The sequence below is a fragment of the Taudactylus pleione genome, unplaced genomic scaffold, assembly GCF_031769625.1.
Source record: "Taudactylus pleione unplaced genomic scaffold, aTauple2 ptg000026l, whole genome shotgun sequence".
NCBI classification, from domain to species: domain Eukaryota; kingdom Metazoa; phylum Chordata; class Amphibia; order Anura; family Myobatrachidae; genus Taudactylus; species Taudactylus pleione.
In genome coordinates, this window is record NW_028284428.1 from 43,087,126 (window position 1) to 43,099,636 (window position 12,511).

Consider the following 12,511-nt stretch of genomic DNA (forward strand, 5'->3'; position numbering starts at 1 on the left):
AGAACAAACAAGTAATCTATTATTGATATTAAAGAAAGTAATCAACCACTCTGAATGAGCTCTCTTCCACCACTTCTTCTAGTTAAAGAAGAGGCACAGTCATCAAAAGCAAACAACATCTGTATGAAACAGAGTTGCCAACTGCCTTCATGCTGAGAAGAAAGCCCTAAAACTCATCATGGTGGTTGGTGAGTTTGGACACTTTCAAACACATTTCTCCCATCATTGCCTATAGAAATGATCCCTGAAAGTATAGTCTTAACAATTCTTTTGATGATGATTTAGCTGGACCACATGAATTACTCTTTTAAGTAATGGTGACTTTTTTGTCCCATTCATGGAACTGGATAAAGATTTTGTCAACAATAGTACTTTTCCAATTACCTGATCTTCTAGACAAATCTCATGAGTCGAATATAAATATGACATGGGTTTCTCTGCAAAGTGAGATTTTTAAAACAGTATTGGTCAAAGGATTGACATTTTTACAGGCATTATGTTTTGTGGCCAAAAATACAATTGAATATATTGAAGATTTAGCATTGAAACACTTGATGCACTATTATTTCAATCTAAAATCTAATTGTAAATTAAATCTATCCTTTCTAAGATTGCAAAAAAAATTAAGCAGTGGCTTGTAAATGTAAAGCTTGAATAACATGAATTTTAGCTTTGCAAAACACTCTATGCACAGTAAAACAATAAACTACAATAAGATAATTCTATGTTAAAACCCTTATTTCTATAACACTTTAGCCCTCATAAAACTATATAATTCTTAAAAAAATAAAAGATTATTTTCAGACATATATTTGGTCTTTAATGGAGAGCATTCTAAAAACACAATGTAAGGAAATCAACCCATGCATTTCCCAAGTACATTTAAGTGCACCTAATTTTGACAAAAGCTCTGTTTTAGAGAACAAACAAGTAATCTATTATTGATATTAAAGAAAGTAATCAACCACTCTGAATGAGCTCTCTTCCACCACTTCTTCTAGTTAAAGAAGAGGCACAGTCATCAAAAGCAAACAACATCTGTATGAAACAGAGTTGCCAACTGCCTTCATGCTGAGAAGAAAGCCCTAAAACTCATCATGGTGGTTGGTGAGTTTGGACACTTTCAAACACATTTCTCCCATCATTGCCTATAGAAATGATCCCTGAAAGTATAGTCTTAACAATTCTTTTGATGATGATTTAGCTGGACCACATGAATTACTCTTTTAAGTAATGGTGACTTTTTTGTCCCATTCATGGAACTGGATAAAGATTTTGTCAACAATAGTACTTTTCCAATTACCTGATCTTCTAGACAAATCTCATGAGTTGAATATAAATATGACATGGGTTTCTCTGCAAACTGAGATTTTTAAAACAGTATTGGTCAAAGGATTGACATTTTTACAGGCATTATGTTTTGTGGCCAAAAATACAATTGAATATATTGGAGATTTAGCATTGAAACACTTGATGCACTATTATTTCAATCTAAAATCTAATTGTAAATTAAATCTATCCTTTCTAAGATTGCAAAAAAAATTAAGCAGTGGCTTGTAAATGTAAAGCTTGAATAACATGAATTTTAGCTTTGCAAAACACTCTATGCACAGTAAAACAATAAACTACAATAAGATAATTCTATGTTAAAACCCTTATTTCTATAACACTTTAGCCCTCATAAAACTATATAATTCTTCAAAAAATAAAAGATTATTTTTAGACATATATTTGGTCTTTAATGGAGAGCATTCTAAAAACACAATGTAAGGATATCAACCCATGCATTTCCCAAGTACATTTAAGTGCACCTAATTTTGACAAAGCTCTGTTTTAGAGAACAAACAAGTAATCTATTATTGATATTAAAGAAAGTAATCAACCACTCTGTATGAGCTCTCTTCCACCACTTCTTCTAGTTGAAGAAGAGGCACAGTCATCAAAAGCAAACAACATCTGTATGAAACAGAGTTGCCAACTGCCTTCATGCTGAGAAGAAAGCCCTAAAACTCATCATGGTGGTTGGTGAGTTTGGACACTTTCAAACACATTTCTCCCATCATTGCCTATAAAAATGATCTCTGAAAGTATAGTCTTAACAATTCTTTTGATGATGATTTAGCTGGACCACATGAATTACTCTATTAAGTAATGGTGACTTTTTTGTCCCATTCATGGAACTGGATAAAGATTTTGTCAACAATAGTACTTTTCCAATTACCTGATCTTCTAGACAAATCTCATGAGTCGAATATAAATATAACATGGGTTTCTCTGCAAACTGAGATTTTTAAAACAGTATTGGTCAAAGGATTGACATTTTACAGGCATTATGTTTTGTGGCCAAAAATACAATTGAATATATTGAAGATTTAGCATTGAAACACTTGATGCACTATTATTTCAATCTAAAATCTAATTGTAAATTAAATCTATCCTTTCTAAGATTGCAAAAAAAATTAAGCAGTGGCTTGTAAATGTAAAGCTTGAATAACATGAATTTTAGCTTTGCAAAACACTCTATGCACAGTAAAACAATAAACTACAATAAGATAATTCAATGTTAAAACCCGTATTTCTATAACACTTTAGCCCTCATAAAACTATATAATTCTTCAAAAAATAAAAGATTATTTTTAGACATATATTTGGTCTTTAATGGAGAGCATTCTAAAAACACAATGTAAGAAAATCAACCCATGCATTTCCCAAGTACATTTAAGTGCACCTAATTTTGACAAAAGCTCTGTTTTAGAGAACAAACAAGTAATCTATTATTGATTTTAAAGAAAGTAATCAACCACTCTGAAGGAGCTCTCTTCCACCACTTCTTCTAGTTGAAGAAGAGGCACAGTCATCAAAAGCAAACAACATCTGTATGAAACAGAGTTGCCAACTGCCTTCATGCTGAGAAGAAAGCCCTAAAACTCATCATGGTGGTTGGTGAGTTTGGACACTTTCAAACACATTTCTCCCATCATTGCCTATAGAAATGATCCCTGAAAGTATAGTCTTATCAATTATTTTGATGATGATTTAGCTGGACCACATGAATTACTCTTTTAAGTAATGGTGACTTTTTTGTCCCATTCATGGAACTGGATAAAGATTTTGTCAACAATAGTACTTTTCCAATTACCTGATCTTCTAGACAAATCTCATGAGTTGAATATAAATATGACATGGGTTTCTCTGCAAACTGAGATTTTTAAAACAGTATTGGTCAAAGGATTGACATTTTTACAGGCATTATGTTTTGTGGCCAAAAATACAATTGAATATATTGAAGATTTAGCATTGAAACACTTGATGCACTATTATTTCAATCTAAAATCTAATTGTAAATTAAATCTATCCTTTCTAAGATTGCAAAAAAAATTAAGCAGTGGCTTGTAAATGTAAAGCTTGAATAACATGAATTTTAGCTTTGCAAAACACTCTATGCACAGTAAAACAATAAACTACAATAAGATAATTCTATGTTAAAACCCTTATTTCTATAACACTTTAGCCCTCATAAAACTATATAATTCTTAAAAAAATAAAAGATTATTTTCAGACATATATTTGGTCTTTAATGGAGAGCATTCTAAAAACACAATGTAAGGAAATCAACCCATGCATTTCCCAAGTACATTTAAATGCACCTAATTTTGACAAAAGCTCTGTTTTAGAGAACAAACAAGTAATCTATTATTGATATTAAAGAAAGTAATCAACCACTCTGAATGAGCTCTCTTCCACCACTTCTTCTAGTTAAAGAAGAGGCACAGTCATCAAAAGCAAACAACATCTGTATGAAACAGAGTTGCCAACTGCCTTCATGCTGAGAAGAAAGCCCTAAAACTCATCATGGTGGTTGGTGAGTTTGGACACTTTCAAACACATTTCTCCCATCATTGCCTATAGAAATGATCCATGAAAGTATAGTCTTAACAATTCTTTTGATGATGATTTAGCTGGACCACATGAATTACTCTTTTAAGTAATGGTGACTTTTTTGTCCCATTCATGGAACTGGATAAAGATTTTGTCAACAATAGTACTTTTCCAATTACCTGATCTTCTAGACAAATCTCATGAGTTGAATATAAATATGACATGGGTTTCTCTGCAAACTGAGATTTTTAAAACAGTATTGGTCAAAGGATTGACATTTTTACAGGCATTATGTTTTGTGGCCAAAAATACAATTGAATATATTGAAGATTTAGCATTGAAACACTTGATGCACTATTATTTCAATCTAAAATCTAATTGTAAATTAAATCTATCCTTTCTAAGATTGCAAAAAAAATTAAGCAGTGGCTTGTAAATGTAAAGCTTGAATAACATGAATTTTAGCTTTGCAAAACACTCTATGCACAGTAAAACAATAAACTACAATAAGATAATTCTATGTTAAAACCCTTATTTCTATAACACTTTAGCCCTCATAAAACTATATAATTCTTAAAAAAATAAAAGATTATTTTTAGACATATATTTGGTCTTTAATGGAGAGCATTCTAAAAACACAATGTAAGGATATCAACCCATGCATTTCCCAAGTACATTTAAGTGCACCTAATTTTGACAAAGCTCTGTTTTAGAGAACAAACAAGTAATCTATTATTGATATTAAAGAAAGTAATCAACCACTCTGAATGAGCTCTCTTCCACCACTTCTTCTAGTTGAAGAAGAGGCACAGTCATCAAAAGCAAACAACATCTGTATGAAACAGAGTTGCCAACTGCCTTCATGCTGAGAAGAAAGCCCTAAAACTCATCATGGTGGTTGGTGAGTTTGGACACTTTCAAACACATTTCTCCCATCATTGCCTATAAAAATGATCTCTGAAAGTATAGTCTTAACAATTCTTTTGATGATGATTTAGCTGGACCACATGAATTACTCTATTAAGTAATGGTGACTTTTTGTCCCATTCATGGAACTGGATAAAGATTTTGTCAACAATAGTACTTTTCCAATTACCTGATCTTCTAGACAAATCTCATGAGTCGAATATAAATATGACATGGGTTTCTCTGCAAACTGAGATTTTTAAAACAGTATTGGTCAAAGGATTGACATTTTACAGGCATTATGTTTTGTGGCCAAAAATACAATTGAATATATTGAAGATTTAGCATTGAAACACTTGATGCACTATTATTTCAATCTAAAATCTAATTGTAAATTAAATCTATCCTTTCTAAGATTGCAAAAAAAATTAAGCAGTGGCTTGTAAATGTAAAGCTTGAATAACATGAATTTTAGCTTTGCAAAACACTCTATGCACAGTAAAACAATAAACTACAATAAGATAATTCTATGTTAAAACCCTTATTTCTATAACACTTTAGCCCTCATAAAACTATATAATTCTTCAAAAAATAAAAGATTATTTTTAGACATATATTTGGTCTTTAATGGAGAGCATTCTAAAAACACAATGTAAGGAAATCAACCCATGCATTTCCCAAGTACATTTAAGTGCACCTAATTTTGACAAAAGCTCTGTTTTAGAGAACAAACAAGTAATCTATTATTGATTTTAAAGAAAGTAATCAACCACTCTGAAGGAGCTCTCTTCCACCACTTCTTCTAGTTGAAGAAGAGGCACAGTCATCAAAAGCAAACAACATCTGTATGAAACAGAGTTGCCAACTGCCTTCATGCTGAGAAGAAAGCCCTAAAACTCATCATGGTGGTTGGTGAGTTTGGACACTTTCAAACACATTTCTCCCATCATTGCCTATAGAAACGATCCCTGAAAGTATAGTCTTAACAATTCTTTTGATGATGATTTAGCTGGACCACATGAATTACTCTATTAAGTAATGGTGACTTTTTTGTCCCATTCATGGAACTGGATAAAGATTTTGTCAACAATAGTACTTTTCCAATTACCTGATCTTCTAGACAAATCTCATGAGTCGAATATAAATATGACATGGGTTTCTCTGCAAACTGAGATTTTTAAAACAGTATTGGTCAAAGGATTGACATTTTTACAGGCATTATGTTTTGTGGCCAAAAATACAATTGAATATATTGAAGATTTAGCATTGAAACACTTGATGCACTATTATTTCAATCTAAAATCTAATTGTAAATTAAATCTATCCTTTCTAAGATTGCAAAAAAAATTAAGCAGTGGCTTGTAAATGTAAAGCTTGAATAACATGAATTTTAGCTTTGCAAAACACTCTATGCACAGTAAAACAATAAACTACAATAAGATAATTCTATGTTAAAACCCTTATTTCTATAACACTTTAGCCCTCATAAAACTATATAATTCTTCAAAAAATAAAAGATTATTTTTAGACATATATTTGGTCTTTAATGGAGAGCATTCTAAAAACACAATGTAAGGAAATCAACCCATGCATTTCCCAAGTACATTTAAGTGCACCTAATTTTGACAAAAGCTCTGTTTTAGAGAACAAACAAGTAATCTATTATTGATATTAAAGAAAGTAATCAACCACTCTGAATGAGCTCTCTTCCACCACTTCTTCTAGTTGAAGAAGAGGCACAGTCATCAAAAGCAAACAACATCTGTATGAAACAGAGTTGCCAACTGCCTTCATGCTGAGAAGAAAGCCCTAAAACTCATCATGGTGGTTGGCGAGTTTGGACACTTTCAAACACATTTCTCCCATCATTGCCTATAGAAATGATCCCTGAAAGTATATTCTTAACAATTCTTTTGATGATGATTTAGCTGGACCACATGAATTACTCTTTTAAGTAATGGTGACTTTTTTGTCCCATTCATGGAACTGGATAAAGATTTTGTCAACAATAGTACTTTTCCAATTACCTGATCTTCTAGACAAATCTCATGAGTCGAATATAAATATGACATGGGTTTCTCTGCAAACTGAGATTTTTAAAACAGTATTGGTCAAAGGATTGACATTTTTACAGGCATTATGTTTTGTGGCCAAAAATACAATTGAATATATTGAAGATTTAGCATTGAAACACTTGATGCACTATTATTTCAATCTAAAATCTAATTGTAAATTAAATCTATCCTTTCTAAGATTGCAAAAAAAATTAAGCAGTGGCTTGTAAATGTAAAGCTTGAATAACATGAATTTTAGCTTTGCAAAACACTCTATGCACAGTAAAACAATAAACTACAATAAGATAATTCTATGTTAAAACCCTTATTTCTATAACACTTTAGCCCTCATAAAACTATATAATTCTTCAAAAAATAAAAGATTATTTTTAGACATATATTTGGTCTTTAATGGAGAGCATTCTAAAAACACAATGTAAGGATATCAACCCATGCATTTCCCAAGTACATTTAAGTGCACCTAATTTTGACAAAAGCTCTGTTTTAGAGAACAAACAAGTAATCTATTATTGATATTAAAGAAAGTAATCAACCACTCTGAATGAGCTCTCTTCCACCACTTCTTCTAGTTGAAGAAGAGGCACAGTCATCTAAAGCAAACAACATCTGTATGAAACAGAGTTGCCAACTGCCTTCATGCTGAGAAGAAAGCCCTAAAACTCATCATGGTGGTTGGTGAGTTTGGACACTTTCAAACACATTTCTCCCATCATTGCCTATAGAAATGATCCCTGAAAGTATAGTCTTAACAATTCTTTTGATGATGATTTAGCTGGACCACATGAATTACTCTTTTAAGTAATGGTGACTTTTTTGTCCCATTCATGGAACTGGATAAAGATTTTGTCAACAATAGTACTTTTCCAATTACCTGATCTTCTAGACAAATCTCATGAGTTGAATATAAATATGACATGGGTTTCTCTGCAAACTGAGATTTTTAAAACAGTATTGGTCAAAGGATTGACATTTTTACAGGCATTATGTTTTGTGGCCAAAAATACAATTGAATATATTGAAGATTTAGCATTGAAACACTTGATGCACTATTATTTCAATCTAAAATCTAATTGTAAATTAAATCTATCCTTTCTAAGATTGCAAAAAAAATTAAGCAGTGGCTTGTAAATGTAAAGCTTGAATAACATGAATTTTAGCTTTGCAAAACACTCTATGCACAGTAAAACAATAAACTACAATAAGATAATTCTATGTTAAAACCCTTATTTCTATAACACTTTAGCCCTCATAAAACTATATAATTCTTCAAAAAATAAAAGATTATTTTTAGACATATATTTGGTCTTTAATGGAGAGCATTCTAAAAACACAATGTAAGGAAATCAACCCATGCATTTCCCAAGTACATTTAAGTGCACCTAATTTTGACAAAAGCTCTGTTTTAGAGAACAAACAAGTAATCTATTATTGATATTAAAGAAAGTAATCAACCACTCTGAATGAGCTCTCTTCCACCACTTCTTCTAGTTGAAGAAGAGGCACAGTCATCAAAAGCAAACAACATCTGTATGAAACAGAGTTGCCAACTGCCTTCATGCTGAGAAGAAAGCCCTAAAACTCATCATGGTGGTTGGTGAGTTTGCACACTTTCAAACACATTTCTCCCATCATTGCCTATAGAAATGATCCCTGAAAGTATAGTCTTAACAATTCTTTTGATGATGATTTAGCTGGACCACATGAATTACTCTTTTAAGTAATGGTGACTTTTTTGTCCCATTCATGGAACTGGATAAAGATTTTGTCAACAATAGTACTTTTCCAATTACCTGATCTTCTAGACAAATCTCATGAGTTGAATATAAATATGACATGGGTTTCTCTGCAAACTGAGATTTTTAAAACAGTATTGGTCAAAGGATTGACATTTTTACAGGCATTATGTTTTGTGGCCAAAAATACAATTGAATATATTGAAGATTTAGCATTGAAACACTTGATGCACTATTATTTCAATCTAAAATCTAATTGTAAATTAAATCTATCCTTTCTAAGATTGCAAAAAAAATTAAGCAGTGGCTTGTAAATGTAAAGCTTGAATAACATGAATTTTAGCTTTGCAAAACACTCTATGCACAGTAAAACAATAAACTACAATAAGATAATTCTATGTTAAAACCCTTATTTCTATAACACTTTAGCCCTCATAAAACTATATAATTCTTAAAAAAATAAAAGATTATTTTTAGACATATATTTGGTCTTTAATGGAGAGCATTCTAAAAACACAATGTAAGGATATCAACCCATGCATTTCCCAAGTACATTTAAGTGCACCTAATTTTGACAAAGCTCTGTTTTAGAGAACAAACAAGTAATCTATTATTGATATTAAAGAAAGTAATCAACCACTCTGAATGAGCTCTCTTCCACCACTTCTTCTAGTTGAAGAAGAGGCACAGTCATCCAAAGCAAACAACATCTGTATGAAACAGAGTGGCCAACTGCCTTCATGCTGAGAAGAAAGCCCTAAAACTCATCATGGTGGTTAGTGAGTTTGGACACTTTCAAACACATTTCTCCGATCATTGCCTATAGAAATGATCTCTGAAAGTATAGTCTTAACAATTCTTTTGATGATGATTTAGCTGGACCACATGAATTACTCTATTAAGTAATGGTGACTTTTTTGTCCCATTCATGGAACTGGATAAAGATTTTGTCAACAATAGTACTTTTCCAATTACCTGATCTTCTAGACAAATCTCATGAGTCGAATATAAATATGACATGGGTTTCTCTGCAAACTGAGATTTTTAAAACAGTATTGGTCAAAGGATTGACATTTTTACAGGCATTATGTTTTGTGGCCAAAAATACAATTGAATATATTGAAGATTTAGCATTGAAACACTTGATGCACTATTATTTCAATCTAAAATCTAATTGTAAATTAAATCTATCCTTTCTAAGATTGCAAAAAAAATTAAGCAGTGGCTTGTAAATGTAAAGCTTGAATAACACGAATTTTAGCTTTGCAAAACACTCTATGCACAGTAAAACAATAAACTACAATAAGATAATTCTATGTTAAAACCCTTATTTCTATAACACTTTAGCCCTCATAAAACTATATAATTCTTCAAAAAATAAAAGATTATTTTTAGACATATATTTGGTCTTTAATGGAGAGCATTCTAAAAACACAATGTAAGGAAATCAACACATGCATTTCCCAAGTACATTTAAGTGCACCTAATTTTGACAAAAGCTCTGTTTTAGAGAACAAACAAGTAATCTATTATTGATATTAAAGAAAGTAATCAACCACTCTGAATGAGCTCTCTTCCACCACTTCTTCTAGTTGAAGAAGAGGCACAGTCATCAAAAGCAAACAACATCTGTATGAAACAGAGTTGCCAACTGCCTTCATGCTGAGAAGAAAGCCCTAAAACTCATCATGGTGGTTGGTGAGTTTGGACACTTTCAAACACATTTCTCCCATCATTGCCTATAGAAATGATCCCTGAAAGTATAGTCTTAACAATTCTTTTGATGATGATTTAGCTGGACCACATGAATTACTCTATTAAGTAATGGTGACTTTTTTGTCCCATTCATGGAACTGGATAAAGATTTTGTCAACAATAGTACTTTTCCAATTACCTGATCTTCTAGACAAATCTCATGAGTCGAATATAAATATGACATGGGTTTCTCTGCAAACTGAGATTTTTAAAACAGTATTGGTCAAAGGATTGACATTTTTACAGGCATTATGTTTTGTGGCCAAAAATACAATTGAATATATTGAAGATTTAGCATTGAAACACTTGATGCACTATTATTTCAATCTAAAATCTAATTGTAAATTAAATCTATCCTTTCTAAGATTGCAAAAAAAATTAAGCAGTGGCTTGTAAATGTAAAGCTTGAATAACATGAATTTTAGCTTTGCAAAACACTCTATGCACAGTAAAACAATAAACTACAATAAGATAATTCTATGTTAAAACCCTTATTTCTATAACACTTTAGCCCTCATAAAACTATATAAATCTTCAAAAAATAAAAGATTATTTTTAGACATATATTTGGTCTTTAATGGAGAGCATTCTAAAAACACAATGTAAGGAAATCAACCCATGCATTTCCCAAGTACATTTAAGTGCACCTAATTTTGACAAAAGCTCTGTTTTAGAGAACAAACAAGTAATCTATTATTGATATTAAAGAAAGTAATCAACCACTTTGAATGAGCTCTCTTCCACCACTTCTTCTAGTTGAAGAAGAGGCACAGTCATCAAAAGCAAACAACATCTGTATGAAACAGAGTTGCCAACTGCCTTCATGCTGAGAAGAAAGCCCTAAAACTCATCATGGTGGTTGGTGAGTTTGGACACTTTCAAACACATTTCTCCCATCATTTTTTTTTTTTTTTTTTTTTTTTTTTCATTTTTTGAAACCGTTCAGGTGTAAGATAACTTCTCCATTCCCAAAAGGGATACAGCCACTGTTTGAAGTATCTAACAACTCATCATTAGGTTTCATCCACCAAAAGAAAAATTCCAATTACTGTACATCATATTAACTTACCAGAAAAAAAACCAACAAACAAAGACATAGATCCTTTCCACAAAACTTATTAATAACAAAAACACCAATAAGTACTATCACTGAAATAACACCACCCCTTAAACAAATTATAAACATACTACAAAAAAATCATCCCTAAAACACTAGCACTCCTCCCACCCCAGCTAACTTAAACAAACAATTTCTTTCCATTTCCTATGTTTCCACAACCCCTCTGCATCCTCCCCCCCACCAGCATGCTTATCCCACATATAACATGTGTAAAGTTTCCCCAGTATCATATGAATACATTCCCTTGCATCAATATCATCTCGTCTAAACACATAAATATTCCTAACATCCCACAAAACTTCCGAAACACATACCATAATTAGCCACAGCAACCTTTCATTCACACTACCACACGCACCCAGCCCAAACATAGCCACCTTCCATGACATCACCTGAATCCCAGACAACTCTTTTATCAAACCACCCAAATCCTTCCACACACGCTGTGCATATGAACAATTCCAAAACAAATGGATCACACTCTCAAAACCTCTACACCCTTCCCGTGGACACTCTTCTGACAAAACCAAATGTCTTTTCAACAGCACTTGTCTCACAGACAACACACCATGAAGCTTCATCCATACCACCTCCCTCTGTCTATTATTCAAACCACTCACATTAATCATCTTCCATGTTCTCACACTATCTGTGGAAGTCAAACCATCAATAAGACAAACCTCCTCACGCCCCTTCAACATTTTAATAACATTCTTCCTTTCTCTGAAGTCCTTCACACTCACCCCTAATAAATCAAATTTCCTCACAAACACTTCAATCACACTATACCAATTACACACTCTAAACGCCATTGGCACTGCATTTTCCCTGACACGCCACTTCAAGCCACACATCATCCAACCAGCCATATATTTCATCATATAAGCAGCCTTACTATCAATCTCCATCAATCTCAAAACTTGAGCAATATAATTCAACCCAAAATACACTTCTAAATTTGGAAACCTCATACCTCCATTCTGCCACTCTTTCATCACATGTTCACGTTTCAGACGCTCCATCTTACATCCCCAAAAGAAAAG

At 32.2% G+C, this 12,511-nt stretch overlaps 12 non-coding genes and 1 pseudogene across 12 annotated transcripts; all 13 read right to left on the reverse strand.

The window, feature by feature from the left end:
• Positions 1 to 44: 44 nt before the first annotated feature.
• On the reverse strand, positions 45 to 260 carry LOC148539567 (small nucleolar RNA U3). The gene has a single exon (XR_015870808.1). It is a non-coding gene; the product is annotated as a small nucleolar RNA U3 (small nucleolar RNA).
• Positions 261 to 963: 703 nt separating this feature from the next.
• On the reverse strand, positions 964 to 1,179 carry LOC148539568 (small nucleolar RNA U3). The gene has a single exon (XR_015870810.1). It is a non-coding gene; the product is annotated as a small nucleolar RNA U3 (small nucleolar RNA).
• Positions 1,180 to 1,881: 702 nt separating this feature from the next.
• LOC148539569 (small nucleolar RNA U3) lies at positions 1,882 to 2,097 on the reverse strand. The gene has a single exon (XR_015871024.1). It is a non-coding gene; the product is annotated as a small nucleolar RNA U3 (small nucleolar RNA).
• A 702-nt stretch (positions 2,098 to 2,799) lies between these two features.
• On the reverse strand, positions 2,800 to 3,015 carry LOC148539570 (small nucleolar RNA U3). Its single transcript, XR_015870773.1, has one exon. It is a non-coding gene; the product is annotated as a small nucleolar RNA U3 (small nucleolar RNA).
• A 703-nt stretch (positions 3,016 to 3,718) lies between these two features.
• Positions 3,719 to 3,934, reverse strand: LOC148539571 (small nucleolar RNA U3). The gene has a single exon (XR_015871026.1). It is a non-coding gene; the product is annotated as a small nucleolar RNA U3 (small nucleolar RNA).
• A 702-nt stretch (positions 3,935 to 4,636) lies between these two features.
• Positions 4,637 to 4,852, reverse strand: LOC148539572 (small nucleolar RNA U3). Its single transcript, XR_015871003.1, has one exon. It is a non-coding gene; the product is annotated as a small nucleolar RNA U3 (small nucleolar RNA).
• Positions 4,853 to 5,553: 701 nt separating this feature from the next.
• Positions 5,554 to 5,769, reverse strand: LOC148539573 (small nucleolar RNA U3). The gene has a single exon (XR_015870966.1). It is a non-coding gene; the product is annotated as a small nucleolar RNA U3 (small nucleolar RNA).
• A 703-nt stretch (positions 5,770 to 6,472) lies between these two features.
• On the reverse strand, positions 6,473 to 6,688 carry LOC148539574 (small nucleolar RNA U3). Its single transcript, XR_015870889.1, has one exon. It is a non-coding gene; the product is annotated as a small nucleolar RNA U3 (small nucleolar RNA).
• Positions 6,689 to 7,391: 703 nt separating this feature from the next.
• Positions 7,392 to 7,607, reverse strand: LOC148539575 (small nucleolar RNA U3). The gene has a single exon (XR_015870849.1). It is a non-coding gene; the product is annotated as a small nucleolar RNA U3 (small nucleolar RNA).
• A 703-nt stretch (positions 7,608 to 8,310) lies between these two features.
• LOC148539576 (small nucleolar RNA U3) lies at positions 8,311 to 8,526 on the reverse strand. The gene has a single exon (XR_015870556.1). It is a non-coding gene; the product is annotated as a small nucleolar RNA U3 (small nucleolar RNA).
• Positions 8,527 to 9,228: 702 nt separating this feature from the next.
• On the reverse strand, positions 9,229 to 9,444 carry LOC148539577 (small nucleolar RNA U3). Its single transcript, XR_015871022.1, has one exon. It is a non-coding gene; the product is annotated as a small nucleolar RNA U3 (small nucleolar RNA).
• A 703-nt stretch (positions 9,445 to 10,147) lies between these two features.
• Positions 10,148 to 10,363, reverse strand: LOC148539578 (small nucleolar RNA U3). Its single transcript, XR_015870729.1, has one exon. It is a non-coding gene; the product is annotated as a small nucleolar RNA U3 (small nucleolar RNA).
• Positions 10,364 to 11,066: 703 nt separating this feature from the next.
• Positions 11,067 to 11,248, reverse strand: LOC148539579 (small nucleolar RNA U3; annotated as a pseudogene).
• Between the last annotated feature and the right edge of the window lie 1,263 nt (positions 11,249 to 12,511).